The 19,906-nt window shown below is 52.6% G+C and overlaps 1 non-coding gene across 1 annotated transcript; it reads left to right on the forward strand.

Moving 5' to 3' along the window:
* Positions 1 to 4,987: 4,987 nt before the first annotated feature.
* TRNAD-GUC (transfer RNA aspartic acid (anticodon GUC)) lies at positions 4,988 to 5,059 on the forward strand. The gene has a single exon. It is a non-coding gene; the product is annotated as a tRNA-Asp (tRNA).
* The last annotated feature ends 14,847 nt before the right edge of the window (positions 5,060 to 19,906 follow it).

The following is a 19,906-nucleotide window of genomic DNA, read 5'->3' on the forward strand; positions in this document are numbered from 1 at the left end:
GCTTCTTGCTGGGCGGCAGGGTCCAGAAGCAGCGCATTCCCTCCTGGAAAGGGCTGTGTTTCGAATGTCCGTCCAGTGCGCGTTGAACGGAAGGATCTGCGTGCCTGGGAAGCTGCGACCCTCCAGAGGCGCTTGAAAAGCCAAAGGGTCCGTGGGTGAGTTTGTGGTGAGGTGAGTGTGAAGTGTGGAAGGGGGAGGGTGTCAAGAGGAGGTTTTGAGAGGAAAAAGGTGCTGCTGAGCTGGTAGGTGAGGGCAAGGTCCCAGGCGGGTGTTGTGTGAGGAGCTGTGTAGGCCGTAAAAGGCGGCCTGCTGGGCAAGGGCAGGTGAGGAGGGCCAGGGCTGTGTCTGTGGCCAAAGCCTTTGAGAAGCAGAAGAGGGCCAGGGGCGTTGTTGCCTGCTGGGGCCCATGCGACGGTGTAGGTGTACGCTGACCACAGCTGTTCCCTGAGAGCTGGGCCCCCTCACCGTGCCCCTTTCCTCGTTAGTATAGTGGTGAGTATCCCCGCCTGTCACGCGGGAGACTGGGGATTGATTCCCCGACGGGGAGAGTGACCCCTTTTGAAGGGGGGGACAAAGACATCCCCGGCCTGCCTACCACATGCCCTTGCAGTCTCCTTCTATGCCCACTTCCCTTCGCACCCCGCACTCAGGACTTTCACCTCCTCTCATGGTATAATTCCCCACTCTGAACCTTAGCGTCCAAAAGATGGGGTACCACCATGAATTCCTCTAAGCTCAATTACCAGCTTAGTACTTGTAGCGCTGCCACCAACCAGGAATTCCAGGCCCAGGTACACTCTGGTCCCCCCAAAACCTGGCCCGGGGACCCCCAAGACCCAGTCCCTCTGGATCTTAACACAAGGAAAGTAAACCCTTTCCCTCACCGTTGCCTCTCCCAGACTTCCCCTCCCTGGGTTACCCTGCAAGATCACTGTGATTCAAACTCCTTGAATCTTAAAAACAGAGAGGAAAATTCACCTTCCCCCCTCCTTCTCTCTCCCGCTCCCAGACTCTCCCTGAGAGAGAAAGTAATCCTAACACAGAGAAAAATTAACCTTTCCTTTCTCCCCACCAATTCCCTGGTGGATCCAGACCCACTTCCCTGGGGTCTCCCCAGAATAAAAAAAAACAATCAGGTTCTTAAAGAAGAAAAGCTTTTAATTAAAGAAAGAAAAAAACAATAAAGATTATCCTTGTAAATTTAAGATGGAATATGTGAGAGGGTCTTTCAGCTACAGACACTGGGAATACCCTCCCAGCCTAAGTATACAAGTACAAATTAAAATCCTTTCAGCACAATGCAAATTTGAACTCCTTCCAGCCAAATACACATTTGCAAGTAAAGAAAACAAACATAAGCCTAACTCACTCTATCTACCTAGTACTTCACCATTCTGGACATATAAGAGACTGTATCAGAGAGATTGGCGAGAAACCTGGTTGCACGTCTGGTCACTCTCAGAACCCAGAGAGAACAACAACCAAACACTAACAGCACACACAAAAACTTCCCTCCCTCAAGAGTTGAAAGTATCCTGTTCCCTGATTGGTCCTCTGGTCAGGTGACAGCCAGGCTCACTGATCTTGTTAACCCTTTACAGGCAAAAGAGATATGAAGTCCTTCTGTTCTATTAAGTCTTAACTATCTGTTTGTGACACCTCCAGAGAGACAATTACCTCGCAAGGACACGCTCGCCCTAGCGAAAGCCTCTCCCTGGCCTTCCGCCACCGGGCCCAGCTTCGGGGCCTGCACGTGGGGGCACGTTTCCGAGTGGCAAAGGGAAATAGGCTGGCCAGGGGCATGAGGACAATGGGCCAGACGAACGGGGAGGGACTTGGTCAAGGGGTGGAGGAAGACAGGCATGGGATTGGCTTCCTGTCTTTTTCCCTTGGCTCGGGATTTCACCGGTGGCTGTAATGGGGAGACTTGAGAAGTACCTGTGGCCGCCGGCGAGGTAGGGGGCCACCCCGAGAGCGCAGAGCTGAGCGTTTTCTGCTGGGCTGTTGCCTGTGCCAGGGCCTGGCCGTGATCGTATAGTGGTTAGTACTCTGCGCCGTGGCCGCAGCAACCTCGGTTCGAATCCGGGTCACGGCATTCCTTTTTGGTGGGGGTGGGCGGGGAGGGGCTATCCTGCAGCACGCCTCGTGGCTCAGCCTGATTGCGTCCATTTGCCAAGAGAGCCATGGGCCGGTCCTTAGCTTCTGCTTGGTAAAGGAAAGTCAGTGGGGTCCATCCGTCTGAAAAAGAGTGCCAGGCCTTCTTGCTGGGCGGCAGGGTCCAGAAGCAGCGCATTCCCTCCTGGAAAGGGCTGTGTTTCGAATGTCCGTCCAGTGCGCGTTGAACGGAAGGATCTGCGTGCCTGGGAAGCTGCGACCCTCCAGAGGCGCTTGAAAAGCCAAAGGGTCCGTGGGTGAGTTTGTGGTGAGGTGAGTGTGAAGTGTGGAAGGGGGAGGGTGTCAAGAGGAGGTTTTGAGAGGAAAAAGGTGCTGCGGAGCTGGTAGGTGAGGGCAAGGTCCCAGGCGGGTGTTGTATGAGGAGCTGTGTAGGCCGTAAAAGGCGGCCTCCTGGGCAAGGGCAGGTGAGGAGGGCCAGGGCTGTGTCTGTGGCCAAAGCCTTTGAGAAGCAGAAGAGGGCCAGGGGCGTTGTTGCCTGCTGGGGCCCATGCGACGGTGTAGGTGTACGCTGACCACAGCTGTTCCCTGAGAGCTGGGCCCCCTCACCGTGCCCCTTTCCTCGTTAGTATAGTGGTGAGTATCCCCGCCTGTCACGCGGGAGACTGGGGATCGATTCCCCAACGTGGAGAGTTACCCCTTTTGAAGGGTGGGACAAAGACATCCCCGGCCTGCCCACCACATGCCCTTGCAGTCTCCTTCTATGCCCACTTCCCTTCGCACCCCACACTCAGGACTTTCACCTCCTCTCATGGTATAATTCCCCACTCTGAACCTTAGCGTCCAAAAGATGGGGTACCACCATGAATTCCTCTAAGCTCAATTACCAGCTTAGTACTTGTAGCGCTGCCACCAACCAGGAATTCCAGGCCCAGGTACACTCTGGTCCCCCCAAAACCTGGCCCGGGGACCCCCAAGACCCAGTCCCTCTGGATCTTAACACAAGGAAAGTAAACCCTTTCCCTCACCGTTGCCTCTCCCAGACTTCCCCTCCCTGGGTTACCCTGCAAGATCACTGTGATTCAAACTCCTTGAATCTTAAAAACAGAGAGGAAAATTCACCTTCCCCCCTCCTTCTCTCTCCCGCTCCCAGAGTCTCCCTGAGAGAGAAAGTAATCCTAACACAGAGAAAAATTAACCTTTCCTTTCTCCCCACCAATTCCCTGGTGGATCCAGACCCACTTCCCTGGGGTCTCCCCAGAATAAAAAAAAACAATCAGGTTCTTAAAGAAGAAAAGCTTTTAATTAAAGAAAGAAAAAAACAATAAAGATTATCCTTGTAAATTTAAGATGGAATATGTGAGAGGGTCTTTCAGCTACAGACACTGGGAATACCCTCCCAGCCTAAGTATACAAGTACAAATTAAAATCCTTTCAGCACAATGCAAATTTGAACTCCTTCCAGCCAAATACACATTTGCAAGTAAAGAAAACAAACATAAGCCTAACTCACTCTATCTACCTAGTACTTCACCATTCTGGACATATAAGAGACTGTATCAGAGAGAATGGCGAGAAACCTGGTTGCACGTCTGGTCACTCTCAGAACCCAGAGAGAACAACAACCAAACACTAACAGCACACACAAAAACTTCCCTCCCTCAAGAGTTGAAAGTATCCTGTTCCCTGATTGGTCCTCTGGTCAGGTGACAGCCAGGCTCACTGATCTTGTTAACCCTTTACAGGCAAAAGAGATATGAAGTCCTTCTGTTCTATTAAGTCTTAACTATCTGTTTGTGACACCTCCAGAGAGACAATTACCTCGCAAGGACACGCTCGCCCTAGCGAAAGCCTCTCCCTGGCCTTCCGCCACCGGGCCCAGCTTCGGGGCCTGCACGTGGGGGCACGTTTCCGAGTGGCAAAGGGAAATAGGCTGGCCAGGGGCATGAGGACAATGGGCCAGACGAACGGGGAGGGACTTGGTCAAGGGGTGGAGGAAGACAGGCATGGGATTAGCTTCCTGTCTTTTTCCCTTGGCTCGGGATTTCACCGGTGGCTGTAATGGGGAGACTTGAGAAGTACCTGTGGCCGCCGGCGAGGTAGGGGGCCACCCCGAGAGCGCAGAGCTGAGCGTTTTCTGCTGGGCTGTTGCCTGTGTCAGGGCCTGGCCGTGATCGTATAGTGGTTAGTACTCTGCGCCGTGGCCGCAGCAACCTCGGTTCGAATCCGGGTCACGGCATTCCTTTTTGGTGGGGGTGGGCGGGGAGGGGCTATCCTGCAGCACGCCTCGTGGCTCAGCCTGATTGCGTCCATTTGCCAAGAGAGCCATGGGCCGGTCCTTAGCTTCTGCTTGGTAAAGGAAAGTCAGTGGGGTCCATCCGTCTGAAAAAGAGTGCCAGGCCTTCTTGCTGGGCGGCAGGGTCCAGAAGCAGCGCATTCCCTCCTGGAAAGGGCTGTGTTTCGAATGTCCGTCCAGTGCGCGTTGAACGGAAGGATCTGCGTGCCTGGGAAGCTGCGACCCTCCAGAGGCGCTTGAAAAGCCAAAGGGTCCGTGGGTGAGTTTGTGGTGAGGTGAGTGTGAAGTGTGGAAGGGGGAGGGTGTCAAGAGGAGGTTTTGAGAGGAAAAAGGTGCTGCTGAGCTGGTAGGTGAGGGCAAGGTCCCAGGCGGGTGTTGTATGAGGAGCTGTGTAGGCCGTAAAAGGCGGCCTCCTGGGCAAGGGCAGGTGAGGAGGGCCAGGGCTGTGTCTGTGGCCAAAGCCTTTGAGAAGCAGAAGAGGGCCAGGGGCGTTGTTGCCTGCTGGGGCCCATGCGACGGTGTAGGTGTACACTGACCACAGCTGTTCCCTGGGAGCTGGGCCTCCTCACCATGCCCCTTTCCTCGTTAGTATAGTGGTGAGTATCCCCGCCTGTCACGCGGGAGACCGGGGTTTGATTCCCCGACGGGGAGAGTGACCCCTTTTGAAGGGGGGGACAAAGACATCCCCGGCCTGCCCACCACATGCCCTTGCAGTCTCCTTCTACGCCCACTTCCCTTCGCACCCCGCACTCAGGACTTTCACCTCCTCTCATGGTATAATTCCCCACTCTGAACCTTAGCGTCCAAAAGATGGGGTACCACCATGAATTCCTCTAAGCTCAATTACCAGCTTAGTACTTGTAGCGCTGCCACCAACCAGGAATTCCAGGGCCAGGTACACTCTGGTCCCCCCAAAACCTGGCCCGGGGACCCCCAAGACCCAGTCCCTCTGGATCTTAACACAAGGAAAGTAAACCCTTTCCCTCACCGTTGCCTCTCCCAGACTTCCCCTCCCTGGGTTACCCTGCAAGATCACTGTGATTCAAACTCCTTGAATCTTAAAAACAGAGAGGAAAATTCACCTTCCCCCCTCCTTCTCTCTCCCGCTCCCAGACTCTCCCTGAGAGAGAAAGTAATCCTAACACAGAGAAAAATTAACCTTTCCTTTCTCCCCACCAATTCCCTGGTGGATCCAGACCCACTTCCCTGGGGTCTCCCCAGAATAAAAAAAAACAATCAGGTTCTTAAAGAAGAAAAGCTTTTAATTAAAGAAAGAAAAAAACAATAAAGATTATCCTTGTAAATTTAAGATGGAATATGTGAGAGGGTCTTTTAGCTACGGACACTGGGAATACCCTCCCAGCCTAAGTATACAAGTACAAATTAAAATCCTTTCAGCACAATGCAAATTTGAACTCCTTCCAGCCAAATACACATTTGCAAGTAAAGAAAACAAGCATAAGCCTAACTCACTCTATCTACCTAGTACTAAACCATTCTGGACATATAAGAGACTGGATCAGAGAGATTGGCGAGAAACATGGTTGCACGTCTGGTCACTCTCAGAACCCAGAGAGACCAACAACCAAACACTAACAGCACACACAAAAACTTCCCTCCCTCAAGAGTTGAAAGTATCCTGTTCCCTGATTGGTCCTCTGGTCAGGTGACAGCCAGGCTCACTGATCTTGTTAACCCTTTACAGGCAAAAGAGTTATGAAGTCCTTCTGTTCTATTAAGTCTTAACTATCTGTTTGTGACACCTCCAGAGAGACAATTACCTCGCAAGGACACGCTCGCCCTAGCGAAAGCCTCTCCCTGGCCTTCCGCCACCGGGCCCAGCTTCGGGGCCTGCACGTGGGGGCACGTTTCCGAGTGGCAAAGGGAAATAGGCTGGCCACGGGCATGAGGAGAATGGGCCAGACAAACGGGGAGGGACTTGGTCAAGGGGTGTAGGAAGACAGGCATGGGATTGGCTTCCTGTCTTTTTCCCTTGGCTCGGGGTTTCACCCGTGGCTGTAATGGGGAGACTTGAGAAGTACCTGTGGCCGCCGGCGAGGTAGGGGGCCACCCCGAGAGCACAGAACCGAGCGTTTTCCGCTGGGCTGTTGCCTGTGCCAGGGCCTGACTGTGGTCGTATAGTGGTTAGTAGTCTGCGCCGTGGCCGCATGAACGTCGGTTCGAATCTGGGTCACGGCATTGCTTTTTGGTGGGGATGGGCGGGGTGCGGCTAATCCTGGAGCATGCCTCGTGGCTCAGCCTGATTGCGTCCATTTGCCAAGAGAGCTATGGGCCGGTCCTTAGCTTCTGCTTGGTAAAGGAAAGTCAGTGGGGTCCATCTGTCTGAAAAAGAGTGCCAGGCCTTCTTGCTGGGCGGCAGGGTCCAGAAGCAGCGCATTCCCTCCTGGAAAGGACTGTGTTTTGAATGTCCGTCCAGTGAACGTTGAACGGAAGGATCTGCGTGCCTAGGAAGCTGCGACCCCCCAGAGGCGCTTGAAAAGCCATTGGGTCCGCGTATGAATTTGTGGTGAGGTGAATGTGAAGTGTGGAAAGGGGAGGGTATCAAGAGGAGGTTTTGAGAGTAAAAAGGTGCTGCTGAGCTGGTAGGTGAAGGCAAGGTCCCAGGCGGGTGTTGTGTGAGGAGCTGTGTAGGCCTTAAAAGGCGGCCTGCTGGGCAAGGGCAGGTCAGGAGGGCCAGGGCTCTGTCTGCGGCCAAAGCCTTTGAGAAGCAGAAGAGGGCCAGGGGCGTTGTTGCCTGCTGAGGCCCATGCGACGGTGTAGGTGTACGCTGACCATTTCTGTTCTCTGGTAGCTGGGCCCACTCACTGTGCCCCTTTCCTCATTAGTATAGTGGTGAGTTTACTTGCCTGTCACCCCAGAAACCCCAGTTCATTTACCTGACAGGGAAGGTGTGAGGGTGTAAGGCCTGTCTGGATGGGAGAATAGGAGAGAACTTTAGGAAATGGACTATACCTGAGTCTGTAACCTGAGGTAGGCAAGGGGGCTGGAAGGTCAACATTTTCCCCTGTGAAGCTAGACAAAGGAAGGGGCCGGCAGAAGGGGGTTAGTTTCTTTTTTGTTTGAGGGCTGTGTGGAGTGAATTCAGGGTATCCTAAACTGAGATCCAAGCACCTTGAAACTCCAGAAGGACTCGATTGAGCGGTCCTGACTGTGCCTGCAAGCTCTGCTGTAACCTGCGTTCCTTTTGTCCAATAAACCTTCTGTTTTACTGGCTGGCTTAGAGTCACTGTGGGTCCCAGGAAGATGCGTACCGGACCGGACTCCCCCACACTCCATGACAACTGGTGACAGCGGTGGGATATACTGCACACCGTGGACTGCACTTCCTGCATTAAGTGACTGGGGAGCAGTAAAACAAAGGGATGATTTTAGGGGTGATTACCCCCTGGGAGTGTGTGCCCAGGGAGAAGGACTTTGCAGTAACTCGGTCCCCCGGGGGATTGCAGCGAGCGGTCCCAGAGGCAGAGAAGTCTTCAGCTCGACCCTGACAGAGAGGCGGTGACCTCGAGAAGGGCTGGTGCACTGGGGGTCTCCCTGAAAACTGTGAGGAGCGGCGAGCACCCCGGTCTGTGAGTGGCCAGCAGGAAGATTTATGCCAAGCGGCGCAAGTCCGACCTGGTGAAGCTGTGCAAGCAGAGGGGGCTGCGCAGTGGGAGACTCATGAAAAACCAGCTGATTGCCCGGCTGGAGGAAGGAGACAGCTTGAATAAACCGATCCCTGTCTCTGAGGGAAGCAGCCGGGCAGATGCAGCGCAGGCTCCAGTGTCTGTCCCAGCTGGGAGTGGTCAGCCTGCAGCTGAGGGCTTCCCGAGACCCCCCCCCATTCCTATGCCTAGGGGAAGGGCGGGGAGAAGCCCAGCAAATACTGAGGGCACTGTGACCCCCCCCCCGGCCAGCAGGGGATCCTCCTGGCAAAGCTCACCCCCCAGCAGGGGATCCTCCCGGCGAAGCTCACTTCCCAGCAGGGGATCGTCCCGGCGGCGCTCGGCATCCGTGGAGCGAATGCGGCTGGAATATGACAGAAAGCTGAGACGGGAAAAGCTCGAGTTAAGGAGGCAAGAACTGAAGGAATGGGAGATCCAGAGTAAACATGAGGCAAACCAGCGCCAGCGTGAGGAGACCCAGCGCCAGCGTAAGCTGGAGGAGAAGGAGAACCAGCGTAAACATGAGGAGAACCAGCGCCAGCGTAAGCTGGAGGAGAAGGAGAAACAGCATAAACATGAACTAAAGCTGGCCCGGCTGGCAAGCAGTAAGGCCCCGGCTGCGGTGAGTGAGGGGGGACCCAAGCCTACAAAGAGCTTTAATAAGTGCTTGCTGGCCCAGCGTAAGGAGGGAGAGAACATAGATGCCTTCCTGACGGCCTTTAAGAATGCCTGCAAGCTGCACAGGGTTGGCCCTGCAGACAGGATCTCATTTCTCACCCCCTTACTGGACTCCGCAGCCGTGGAGGTGTACAGCCGACTGAAAGGGGTGGAGGCAGGGGACTATGAACTGTTCAAACAGACCCTGCTCCGCGAGTTTGGGCTGACTCCTAAGATGTACCGGAAAAGGTTCCGAAGTCAGCGTAAAACCTGTGAGGTCACATACCTACAACTCATCAACCGGGCGCAGGGGTATGCCCGCAAGTGAACAGCTGGGGCCCAAATTAAAGAGGACCTGCTTGACATATTCATACTAGAGCACCTGTACAAGCAGTGCCCAACCGACCTAAGGCTGTGGTTGATAAACCAGAAGCCAGAGAATCCACAGCATGCAGGCCAGCTGGCCAACCAATTTGTGAACAGTCGAGCAGGGGATAACAGGGTGAAGTCTCGAAGGAGCAGGCCTGCCTCAACGCAGAGAGAGAGTCACCATGGGACCTCCCAGCGGGGGCCTATGGAGAACCCTCACCAAAGGGGAACATCCAGCATCAGGTCCATCCGACCCACTTGAGGGGAGCCATGAAACGGGCTGCTATCACTGTGGCCAATGAGGCCACATACAGGTCCAGTGCCCCAAGCTCAGGGACAGACTGAGCAGACCCAACCCGCAGAGAGTTGACTGGATAAAGACCCAGTCAGAGGAGGGGCAACATTCCCAGAAAAGTGGGGCTGGCAGCGTACAATCTGTAAAGGAGGGAGGAGGTCGCCAGGTCAGCTCCTCTGGGGGGCTGAATGCTCCAGGCTCTGTGTTTTTCGGTTTACAGGATGGGCGCAGAGCTGCTCCTCTGGAAAAAGTGCCTTGTTTCCCTGGAGGTAGATGGGAGGAAGGTCACTGGGTACTGGGACACAGGGGAAGAGGTGACGCTCGCCCAGCCCAAGGTGGTGGCCTCAGATCAGATGGTGCCCGACACCTACCTGACCCTGATGGGCGTGGGCGGAACCCATTCAAGGTGCCCATGGCGAGGGTACACCTGAAGTGGGGGACCAAGGAAGGCCCCAAGGATGTGGGGGTACGCCCACATTTGCCCACAGACGTGTTAATGGGAGGGGACCTCGAGGACTGGCCAAGTAACACCCAGAGTGCCCTGGTCGTGACTCACAGTCAGAGTCAGCGAAGGGCACTGCGCCCCGACAACGGGGAAAGGTCTCTGCCCGAGGAGCAGGACCCTAACCTGGTGGGGGGGGACGCCCAGGGACACGGCTCAGAGAGGCTGCAGCCTCAGACCCAGCCAGCCAGAGAGAGCCGGTCCCCATCCCTGTCCCAGCTGCTGAGTTCCAGGCCAAGTTGCAGAAAGATCCCTCCTTGCGGAAGCCCAGGGACTGGGCTAACCTCAGTGCGGTACAGACCATGAGGAGAGGTTGCAAGGAAAGGTTTCTGTGGGAGAAGGGGTTCCTGTTCCGAGAATGGGCTCCCCCAGGGGAAGTAGAGTCATGGGGGATCAGGAGGCAGCTGGTAGTTCCCCAGAAGTTTCGCCAGAAGCTGCTGTACCTGGCCCATGACATCCCTCTCGCAGGGCACCAGGGAATATGGCGCACCAGGCAGAGGCTGCTACAGAACTTTTACTGGCTTGGGGTCTTTACCCATGTTCGACAGTACTGCCAATCCTGTGACCCCTGCCAGAGGATGGGGAAGGCCTGGGACAAGGGGAAAGGAGCTTTGTCATAAACAGATAAGTAGGAGTTAATAGAACAAAAGTGCTTCATATCTCTTTTCCCTGTAAAGGGTTAACAAGACCAGTGAGCCTGGCTGTCACCTGACCAGAGGACCAATCAGAGGACAGGATACTTTCAAATCTTGAGGGAGGGAAGTTTTTGTGTGTGCTGTTAGTTCTTGGTTGTTGTTCACTCTGGGGGCTCAGAGAGATCAGACATGCAACCAGGTTCCTCTCCAATCTCTCCGATACAGGCTCTCATAAGTTCAGAATAGTAAGTACTAGGTAGATAAAGCAAGTTAGGCTTATGTTTGTTTTCTTTATTTGCAAATGTGTATTTGGCTGGAAGGAGTTCAAATTGGTATTTTGCTGAAAAGATTTTAATTTGTACTTGAATACTTAGGCTGGGAGGGTATTCCCAGTGTCTATAGCTGAAAGACCCTGTACCTATTCCATTTTAAATTTACAAAGATAATTTTTACTGTTTTTTCTTTCTTTAATTAAAAGCTTTTCTTGTTTAAGAACCTGATTGTTTTTTTATTCTGGTGAGACCCCAGGGGACTGGGTCTGGATTCACCAGGGAATTGGTGGGGAGAAAGGAGGGAAGTGGGAGAGAGAGGCTAATTTCTCTCTGTGTTAGGATTACTTTCTCTTTCAGGAAGAGTCTGGGAGGAGGAGAGAGAAGGAGGGGGAAAGGTGGATTTTCCTCTCTGTTTCAAGATTCAAGGAGTTTGAATCACAGTAATCTTCCAGGGTAACCCAGGGAGGGGAAGCTTGGGAGAGGCAATGGTGAGGGAAAGGGTTTACTTTCCTTGTGTTAAGATCCAGAGGGTCTGGGTCTTGGGGCTCCCTGGGCAAGGTTTTGGGGGGACCAGAGTGTACCAGGCACTGAAATTCCTGGTTGGTGGCAGTGCTACAAGTACTAAGCTGGTAATTGAGCTTAGAGAAATTCATGCTGGTACCCCATCTTTTTGACGCTAAGGTTCAGAGTGGTGGTTTGTACCATGACAAGCTTTGAGGCTTTTACCCATCATAGAAGAACCTTTCCAGAAGATGGCCATGGACATAGTGGGACCTCTCAGCAAGATGACCCGGTCGGGGAAGAAATACATCCTGGTGGTGGTGGATTTCGCCACTCGCTAACCCGAGGTGGTGGCCTTGTCCTCTATCGAAGCAGACACCGTGGCAGATGTGCTGCTGACAATTTTCAACCGGGTGGGGTTCCCCAAGAAAGTCTTAACGGACCAGGGGTCCAACTTCATGTCGGCCCTGCTCCAGTGCTTGTGGGAAAAATGTGGGGTCCAGCATAACTGGGCCTCAGTGTATCACCCCCAGTCCAACGGGCTGGTGGAAAGGTTCAACGGGACGCTGAAGATGATGCTAAAAACATTTATGAACCAGCACCCGCAGGACTGGGACAAGTACTTACCTCACCTGCTGTTCACGTACAGGGAGGTACCCCAGGAATCTACCGGGTTTTCGCCTTTCGAACTGTGGTATGGAAGGTGGGTAAGGGGACCCCTAGACCTGATGAGAGACGAATGGGAGGGGTAGGCCCCGAGGGAGAGTCGGTGGTGGAGTATGTCCTGACCTTCCGGGAAAGACGGGCCGAGCTCATGGGCCTGGCCAGGGAGAATCTGGCCCGAGCTCAGAGGAAGCAGAAGATCTGGTATGACCGCACGGCACGGGCCCGTGCCTTCGCCACCGGGGATCAGGTGATAGTTCTCATCCCCATGAGGAAAAACAAACTCCAGGCCGCCTGGAAAGGACCCTTCAAGGTTATCAAGCAACTGAATGAGGTAAACTATGTGGTGGAGCTGTCGAACCGGGCACATCACTGTCGGGTGTACCATGTGAACATGATGAAGCCATACTATGACAGGGGGAATGTGGTGTTTGCCGTGTGTGGACATTGGGAGGAGCAGGGAGATGACCCCTTAGTGGATCTATTCTCTGGGACAAAAGCTGGTTCCCCCCTGGAGGCAATTCCCTTCTCTGATCAGCTGACCCTGGCCCAGCACGCTGAGATCAGAGGGGTGCTGCATCTATACCGACAGCTGTTTTCCAACCAGCCTGGACGCACTAATTTGACTGTCCACCGGGTGGAGACCGGGTCACATCCTCCTATAAGATGCTCCCCTTTTCGGGTCACTGGGAAAACTGCCCAGGACCTAGAAAGAGAGGTCAGGGACATGCTTGCTTTGGGGATGATCCAGCCATCATCCAGCCCTTGGGCCTCGCCAGTGGTGCTGGTCCCCAAAAAGGACGGGTCAATCCGGTTCTGTGTGAACTATCAAAAGCTCAATGCCATCACCGTATCCGATGCCTACCCCATGCCCAGGCCTGACGAGCTCCTAGACAAGCTGGGAGGCGCTCGGTACCTCACCACCATGGATCTTACCAAGGGCTACTGGCAAGTGCCGCTGGACGCAGATGCCAGGCTAAAATCGGCCTTTATCACCCCTCTCGGGCTCTACAAGTTTCTGACCCTGCCCTTTGGCCTCAAGGGAGCACCAGCCACCTTCCAGTGCCTGGTGGATCAGCTACTGCAGGGGATGGAGACTTTTGCCGTGGCGTATATTGACGACTTCTGCGTCTTCAGCCAGACCTGGGAGGACCACATGTCCCAGGTTAAACGAATGCTGGACTGACTCCGGGAGGCTGGGTTAACCATAAAGGCTGAGAAGTGCAATGTGGGGATGGCCGAAGTATCTTACTTGGGCCATCGGGTGGGGAGCAGCTACCTGAAGCCGGAACCAGCCAAGGTGGAGGTGATCAGAGACTGGCCCGCTCCCCAAACCAAAAAGCAGGTCCAGGCCTTTATTGGGATGGCGGGGTACTATCGAAGATTTGTGCCCCACTTTAGCACCATAGCCGCCCCCCTCACTGAGCTGTGCAAGAAGGGGAAGCCAGACAAGGTGGTCTGGACCGAGCAGTGCCAGCAGGCTCTCCGGGCGCTGAAGGAGGCTCTGGTTAGTGGCCCAGTTCTGGCAAACCCAGATTTTGATAAGCCCTTCATGGCGTTCACTAACACCTCAGATATGGGACTGGGGGCGGTGTTAATGCAGGAGGATGAAAAGGGGGAGAGACCCCCCATCGTGTACCTGAGCAAAAAGTTACTACCCTGGCCATTGAGAAGGAATGCCTGGCCATGGCGTGGGCCCTTAAGAAACTGGAGCCATATCTCTTTGGGCAACACTTCACCGTGTACACCAACCACTCTCCCCTGACCTGGCTGCACCAGATGAAAGGAGCCAACGCCAAGCTCCTGAGGTGGAGTCTGCTCCTGCAGGACTATGACATGGACGTGGTCCATGTGAAGGGAAGTGCCAACCTGATAGCGAACGCGTTGTCCCAGAGGGGGGGCCCTGAACTTCCCAAGGTCAATGGGCAGAGTGACCCAGCTCAGTTCAGTCTCGAAGGGGGGAGAGATGTGATGGTGTAGGGGCTGTCTGCATGGCGGGATGGGAGAGCAGGGGAGGACTTTAGGGGATGGACTATACCTGAGCCTGTAACCTGAGCTAGGCAAGGGAGGTGGGAGGTCAACATTTTTGCCCAGGAAGCTAGACAAAGGAAGGGGCCGGCAGGAGGGAGTTGGTTTCTGTTTCGTTTGGGGGCTGTGTGGGGGGAAGTCAGGGTATCATAAGCTGAGATCCAAGCACCCTGAAACTCCAGAAGGACTCGATTGAGGGGTCCTGACTGTGCCTGCAAGCTCTACTCTAACCTGCGTTCCTGTTGTCCAATAAACCTTCTGTTTTACTGGCTGGCTGAGAGTCACTGTGGGTCCCAGGAAGAGGGGTGCCGGACCAGACTCCCTCACACTCCGTGACAGAGGGTGACCCCTTTTGAAGGGGGACAAAGAAATCCCTGGCCTGCCCACCACACGCCCTTGCATTCTCCTTCTACGGCCACTTCCCTTCGCACCCCGCGCTCATGACTTTCACTTCCAGAGAGACAATTACCTCACAAGGACACGTTTGCCCTTGCGAAAGCCTCTCCCTGGCCTTCTGCCACCGGGCCCAGCTTCGGGGCCTGCACGTGGGGGCACGTTTCCGAGTGGCAAAGGGAAATAAGCTGGCCAGGGGCATGAGGACAATGGGCCAGACAAACGGGGAGGGACTTGGTCAAGGGGTGGAGGAAGACAGGCATGGGATTGGCTTCCTGTCTTTTTCCCTTGGCTCGGGATTTTACCTGTGACTGTAATGGGGAGACTTGAGAAGTACCTGTGGCCACTGGCAAGGTAGGGGGCCGCCCCGAAAGCACAGAGCTGAGCGTTTTCCGCTGGGCTGCTGCTGGCACCAGCACCTGGCCATGATCATATAGTGGTTAGTACTCTGTGTTGTGGCTGCAGCAACCTCGGTTTGAATCCGGGTCACGGGCATTGCTTATGGGTGGGTAGGGGCTATCCTGCAGGACTCCTCGTGGCTCAGCCTGATTGCGTCCATTTGCCAAGAGAGCCATGGGCCAGTCCTTAGCTTCTGCTTGGTAAAGGAAAGTCAGTGGGGTGCATCCATCTGAAAAAGAGTGCCAGGCCTTCTTGCTGGGCGGCAGGGTCCAGAAGCAGCGCATTCCCTCCTGGAAAGGGCAGTGTTTCGAATGTCCATCCAGTGCGCGTTGAACGGAAGGATCTGCGTGCCTGGGAAGCTGTGACCCTCCAGAGGTGCTTGAAAAGCCAAAGGGTCCATGGGTGAGTTTGTGGTGAGGTGAGTGTGAAGTGTGGAAGGGGGAGGGTGTCAAGAGGAGGTTTTGAGAGGAAAAAGGTGCTGCTGAGCTGGTAGGTGAGGGCATGGTCCAAGGCGGGTGTTGTGTGAGGAGCTGTGTAGGCCGTAAAAGGCGGCCTGCTGGGCAAGGGCAGGTGAGGAGGGCCAGGGCTGTTTCTGCAGCCAAAGCCTTTGGGAAGCAGAAGAGGGCCAGGGGTGTTGTTGCCTGCTGGGGCCCATGCTTCCAGGATCTGCTAGAGGTAAGCACCACTCAGAGCCTGCACCCATGAGCCACCACCCCCGACACTCCAGCCCTGATCCTCCTCCCAGCCTTCAAACTCCTTGGTCTCAGCCTTGGGCACCCTCCTGCTCCCCATGCCCTCATCCGCTGCCCCAGCCCTGATCCCCCTCCCACCCTCTAAACCCCTCAGTTCTAGTCTGGAGCACTCTCCTATACCCCAGACCCCTCATCCCCAGCCCCACCCTGGCCTGTACCCTCAGCTGAAGCCTTCAGCACACCCCCACATCCCTGCCCCAGCCCAGAGCCCCTTCCCTTACCATGAACTCCTCATTTCTGGCTTCACCCCAGAACCCACACCCCCAGCCAGAACACTCACCCCCTCCCGCACCCTAGCCCCAATTTCATGAGCATTCGTTGCCCGCCATACAATTTCCATACCGAGATGTGGCCCTTGGGCCAAAAAGTTTGCCAACCCCTCCTCTAAGGCTAGACACAAAGCTATCTGAAGGCAGGTCACCTGAATCCAGCAGGTGAATGTTAAATTCATTGGGTAGTGAAAAGAGTTAAGAGTGCCTGAAATGGATAGGAATTAATTTGGGGAATCGCTAATGACTTAAAAATACACCTGGAGGACACTTAATTGATGCCTAAGATTTACTATAGGAATCTGTTGGTGATGCCTTTTCTAATGGATATAGGCTTAGGTAAGAACTGGCATTTATCTTGGTTTAATAAATTATTTCAAATGTTCTTCCTCCATATGTGTAAAGTTCCCTCCGATTTTATCCTCTGTTCTTCATACTTGGTTTGCAGTTTTTAATTGTTAGAACTGAGTAAACCGTTCTCTTAATTTCCTTCACCTTGAGAGTAATGCAAGTAGTTGGAAGGGAGGAGTCTATCATGAGCACTTCAGACACACTGTAATTATTCTAAAGTGAGAAACATGCAACATTGTCATGAAAGTTTACCAGCCCAGAAACAAAACTCACTTTCCAATCTTAACAGATATGGTAGTGAATAAAGAATATTTCACCCCTCAACAAAAATGCAAAGAATTTTGGAAGACTGGTGCACAGAAGTCAGGAAGACAACCCTAAACAATTATAATAAATTAAATGGGGGTTATTTTGATGACAGTGTAAACAAATTCTGTTGTATCTTCCAGAAGGATTAATCAGTTCCCTTTAACAATTGTTTTGGAAGACTGGAGAAGTCACCCTTGATCATCTTTTTCTTACTTTGAAATGCAATTCAACAAGATATTTGTAAATTGCGGAGGGACCACAGAATAAGAACATTACCGCTCCTGCAGTCAACCTACAAGTTTGTTTAGTTACTTAAATATAACAGTGGAAAGCAGACTGCTCATTGCAACATACTTCAGTTTTGTATTACTACTGTACAGTCATTTAGCTACACCTTGTGGTTTCCAATCAGATAACAGCTTGTCTTAAATATACTTCTAAAGTTAGATTTTGAGAAATTACAGTTTTATGGATATCAGAAGGACTGTGTGACTTGGTGTTTTTAATCTTAAGCTCCTAAACATATAATTAGATGGAATGGTAAAATGAAACATATAATATGGTAAGTGCACCTTAGCAGAAAACATAGAATTGTAGGACTGGCAGGGACATCTAGAGATCGTTTAGTCCAGTCCCCTGCACTCATGGAAGGACAAGTATTATTTACACCATCCCTGACAGATATTTGTCTAACCTGCTCTTAAAAATCTCCCATAATGAAGATTCCACAGCCTCCCTAGGCAATTTATTCCAGTGCTTAACCACCCTGACAGTTAGGAAATTTTTCCTTGTGTCCAACCTAAACTGCCTTTGCTGCAATTTAAGGCCATTGCTTCTTGTCCTATCCTCAGAGGTTAAGAACAATTCTTCTCCCTCCTCCTTGTAACAACCTTTTATGTACTTGAAAACTGTTATCATGTCCCTTCTCAGTCATCTCTTTTTCAGACTAAATAAACCCAATTTTTTTGATCTTCCCTCATAGGTCATGTTTTCTAGACCTTTAATAACTTCTGTTGCTCTTCTCTGGACATTTTCCAATTTGTCCACATCTTTCCTGAAATGTGGCGCCCAGCACTGGACACAATACTCCATTTGAGGCCTAATTAGTGCAGAGTAGAGCAGAAGAATTACTTCTCGTGTCTTGCTTACATCACTCCTGCTAATAAATCCCAGAAGGATGTTTGCTTTTTTGGCAAAAGTGTTACAGTGTTGACCCATATTTAGCTTGTGGTCCATTATGATCCTAGATCCCTTTCCGCGGTACTCCTTCCTAGGCAGTCATTTCCCATTTTTGTATGTGTGCAACTGATTGTTCCTTCTTAAGTGGAGTACTCTGCATTTGAATTTCATCCTGTTTACTTCAGACCATTTCTCCAGTTTGTCCAGATCATTTTGAATTTTAATCCTATCCTCCAAAGCACTTGCAACCCCACCCAGCTTGTATCGTCCGCAAACTTTATACGTCATAGTGTACTCTCTATGCCATTATCTAAAGCATTGATGAATATATTGAAAAGAAATGGACCCAGAACATGAACATGACTTGGTCTGAATGAGACTTGAAGTGCCCATTGGCATTCCCTATGAAAAATGTAAATCAAAGTGTTATATTACTCACAACATCTGCGCTCTGTTTGTCTTCTGTCCATTTACTGTACTGAAAACTATTTCTTACTCTTTGTGAAGAGGTTTACAAATCCTGTACTGAGCATAGATAGAAGAGAAAGGAGACTCTTCCCAGCCAGGCAACCAGGCTGACCACTCCCCAAAACAGCTGCCTGAACTGCCAATCATGGAGGCATGCGCCTTGGGCTGGAACCAATAAGGAAATTGGAATGAGAACAGACAGAGATGGGGAGGCAGAAAGGCCTGGGATAGTGAAGGCAGAAAAGCCTGTGCCAGGCTGCCTCCAAGAAACTGACAGGAGATAAAGAAAAACTGCAGACCCTGGAGTTTAAGGGTTGATTGACTCATTTTAGGTTAAGTTGATGGACTGGGCTGATGTGAGATGAATAGAGGGAGACCAGTTAGGAGAAAGGTGGGACCTCTGGAGAGTCTGCCCAAGAGCACTTGATGTTCCTGTTAGCTAGAGCTAGTTGGAAACTTTCTGATGAAAGTTTTCTGGTGAAACATGCTGATTAGATAGAATCAAAACATTTCATGGAAATGTGCCTATTCCATCAAAACTTTTGACAGACGCCAGGAAGGCAGGTTGGCATGGATTCCAGAGCAATTCCACTGGTCATTCTTCCCAGGAGGACCCCTCTCTGGGCTGGAAATTTTTTGAAAATTCATTTTGGTTCTTCCAAAGAGGAACTCCTTGAATTTCGCCTTCCTGGAGAAAATTTAGCATTTCCAATTTTTGGTAGGTTTGGAATAAAAAATTTACAGAAAAGCACAATTGTTTTTGTGAGCAAAATGACACTGCCTGCCCAGCTCTACGGTTAGCACTGCCGTGACAACACAGCTCAGAGAAAGGGAATGGAATCCTCTTCTGGTTTATGGGAGAGAGAGAATTGTTACAATTTCTCCCACTGGAGTTTAGCTATTAGTGATACATAAACCTGAATGAACCTATCCTGTCAGATTCCAGAATGAAGTTGCTGGGCTGGCAATTAAACAGCCATCATTTTAGTAGTGAGTTGTGCAAATCAGATACGATACTTCAAACTTACTACCCAGTCGGTCTTCAGAGTGAACATACAGTGAATATCAATATCAACACCCAGTCAAAAAGAGATACTGGAGGCTCCGATCAGCACTGGAGGTGCCGATCAGCACCGAGCCATTAAAAGTCCAGTTGGTGGTGCTGCAGGGCTAAGGCAGGCTAGTCCCTACCTCTCTGGCACCATGCTGTGCTCCAGAAGTGGACAGCAGGTCTGGCTCCTAAGCGGGGGGGAGGGTCATGGGGCTACGTGTGATGCCCCTGCCCCGAACACCAGCTCCGCACTCCCATTGGCCAGGAACCACGGCCAGTGGGAGCTGAGAGAGGCAGTGCCTGCGGGCAAAGGCAGCACCCTCCCCACCCGCCTAGGAGCCAGACCTACTGGCCACTTCCTCGGGCGCAGTGCGGAGCCAGGACAGGCAGGGAGCCTGCTTTAGCCACACTGCGCCACTGACTCGGGAGCCACCTGAGGTAAGCCTGCACCCAAGCCCCAACCCCCTGCCCCAGCCCTGAGCCCCCGCAACCTAGACCCCCCTCCTGCACCCCAAACTCCTCATCCCTGGCCCCACCATAGAGCCTGCACCCCCAGCCGAGAGCCACACCCCCTCCTGCACTCCAATCCCCTGTCCCAGCCCAGTGAAAGTGAGTGAAAGTGGGGAAGAGTGAGCCACTGAGGGAGGAATTAGTGAGGAGGGGGTGGGGCAGGGCCTTGGGGAAGGGGCAGGGCTAAGGCGTTCGGTTTTTTGCGATTAGGAAGTTGGTAACCCAACTGT

The sequence above is a fragment of the Gopherus flavomarginatus genome, chromosome 1, assembly GCF_025201925.1.
Source record: "Gopherus flavomarginatus isolate rGopFla2 chromosome 1, rGopFla2.mat.asm, whole genome shotgun sequence".
NCBI lineage: Eukaryota > Metazoa > Chordata > Testudines > Testudinidae > Gopherus > Gopherus flavomarginatus.